Here is a 2,753-nt window from a genome sequence, read left to right on the forward strand (position 1 = left end):
TAAACAATGCAATGTGCCCTGGACCGCCTCTGCTAAATTTGGGAGTAAAAGAAATCATTATCTTTTTCTGCTCAAAATGTTGATAGATCCTTTGATCTCAGACATACCACTAGGCTGTTCACACAGTAGGTAGCCAATACGGTGTGTCTTTCTTTCATCCAGTCATGACACCATGGCAAGAGTTAGATGTAATATTTATCTGCATTTATATGACACTGTTTATAACAGCTTTTACAAACAAACGGCTAGTTTTGTTAATCTACAAAGAGGATGTACAGATTATTTAGAAAAACAAAATGATCACTCACAGAGAAAATGGACTAAGTGAAGAGACAACTCACAGAAAATGAAAGCTAAATAGCAAATAAACATATTTGTAATGCTCAACCTCATTAGCAGTCAAAGAAATGAAAATAAAACAGAAAACTATCAAAAAAAAAAACTAAAAAATAATACCACACAGTGTTCAGAAGACTGTGGAGAAATAGGAAGTCTTATACATTACTTACAAAAGCATGAATTGGTACAATCTTTCTTGAGAGCAGCCTGACCATATAAATCAAAAATTTTCAGTGGCCTTACAATTCCAATAACCTCTAAAAACTTACCTTAAAGAACGAATAGGACCAGAGTCCAGAGAAGTGTGTGTTCATTGCAGCAACGTTTATTGCAGTGGAAAAAGTAGAAATGAATATATATATATCAAAAGACGCTACATCTACACAATGGAATATTATGCAGTTATTAAGGACGACTTGGCCATGAGGGTAACAGGTGGCAGAGCATGGCACCTACAGCTCAGTAACCTGGGAGGTGCCGTGCGGGGGAGGAGAGGGACGCACGGAAGCGGACTCTGTGGGTCTCAGGCTGATAGAAGGCCGCTCGCCAGCTCCTAGATCAGGGATGGACGCAGCAGCGGAAGTGACGGAAGCCCCAGAGGAAGAGGGCTTTGCACTGCCCATCTCTTCCGCCTCTGAAGCCAAATTTGATGCTGTGGTTGGCTCTATTGAGGCCGTCATCATGGACCCCGAGTTCCAGGTATGGCAGAGAAATTTCGTGGACAAATACTACCAGGAATTTGAAGACACGGAAGAGAATAAACTCACCTACACACCAATCTTTAATGAATACCTTTCTTGGGTAGAAAAATATATTGAAGAACAGGTGCTGGAGCAGATTCCAGAATTCAACATTGTGACTTTCACAGCAACATTAGAGCACCATAAAGATGAAGTGGCTGATGACATATTCGACATGCTAGTCACATTTACAAACCTTCTGGCATTTAAAGAGATGTTTCTGGACTACAGAGCAGAAAAAGAAGGCCGGGGACTGGATTTAAGTGGTGACTTAGTGGTGACTTCATTGTGCAAAAACACCTTCCACACCAGCTATCCAGGCACTAGCTCGCGTCTCCAGGCAGTGGGAGCCTTCTGGACATCATAGGCCCAGTAGGCGGGGAGAGGCGTCTGTTCCTAATGACAGAATATGTCTTGGAAAGGCTGACTCTGCTGCTCTTCTTTAATGTTAAGCATTGATGAATCAAAAAGATAATTACCTTACCCTCCAGGGACCTCTGCTTTTCCTGAAACACGTTCTTGTATTCAGTAACCCTACTGCCATTGCCAAATTAGACACCCCTCTCAGGAACTTCTGAGGGTCAGACTACTCTGGGACAAGAGATTGTGTCTAGCATTCCATCTGGAAGACCTCTTTTCTCACCATACATGTTCCTGCGTCAACAACGTGGAAAATAACACCATCACAAACCCTCCCTGACCCAAATACCACAGGCAGGCTTTGCACCAAACTTTCGTGTGCTCACAGCTCTTTCACTTGGGTAAGATTTGTAGTCCATCAACCCTAGGGATCCACCTGTGCAGGTATTTTACTTTTGGGGAGTATTTATCTAGGATGTCACTCCAACCAACTGCCCCTGACTTGAGATTTCTAAAGCTCCTATTTTCTGCCCACTATTAGGAGAAAACTAGAGCCAGTCTTGGCTGAAGGAAGCAACTGAAAAACATGTCCTTAACCAAAATCTACATGGGAAAATCAATTCCTAGGAGTGAGTTTGCAGTACTTTTATCACTGTCTTCTGCTAGTCCTGATGTGGTCCCACCGTTTCTAGAGAAACTTTTATTTTTTTAAACATCATTGTTGAAAAAATATTTTTGTAGATGAATACTCAAGTGGTAGATCTAATACGGTAGATCTGATTTTAGAATTTCTGATTAGCCCCTTAAAGATCTAAGTATTAAATGGCTTGTACTTTTTAATTGTAGTGCTATGAAGGCAAAAGTGTTTTCTTTATTGAATTTCCTATTTTACTGGACATCAATGGATGTACGCTATGCGCTGGAAATCAACTGAAAGATATCTTTTACTTACAGCATGTTAAGTGTGTTTCTACAGATTTACTTAAAATCCTTTCCGTATAAATCGGTCTGTTAGGCTTTTGGTTGGGGTGGGGGTGAGTTTGCTAAAATGTAATTCTTCAAGCTCTGTAATTCCAACTCTATCCTTCTCTTTCTTGCAAAAAAATGGTGTTCCACTGGTCTAGTTCAGCCTGAGTAAGAGGAGGTAGCAAAAGGCTTCAGAGGTATCAAAGGTCGTCTGTCTGACTTCATGTTAGTAAAATGTTTGGTAGGACATTGCTGACTAGAAAACATATATGTCACATCTCTAGAAAGAAGAAAAACATATAATTGTTTATAGTTCCTAATGTGTACCTTTAATTTTGTTTTTTAAGT

At 40.4% G+C, this 2,753-nt stretch overlaps 1 pseudogene; it reads left to right on the plus strand.

Annotated features, from left to right (window-relative positions):
* The first annotated feature begins 903 nt into the window (after positions 1-903).
* On the plus strand, positions 904-1,446 carry LOC111541760 (annotated as a pseudogene).
* The last annotated feature ends 1,307 nt before the right edge of the window (positions 1,447-2,753 follow it).

This window comes from Piliocolobus tephrosceles, chromosome 10, assembly GCF_002776525.5.
Source record: "Piliocolobus tephrosceles isolate RC106 chromosome 10, ASM277652v3, whole genome shotgun sequence".
Classification (NCBI taxonomy): domain Eukaryota; kingdom Metazoa; phylum Chordata; class Mammalia; order Primates; family Cercopithecidae; genus Piliocolobus; species Piliocolobus tephrosceles.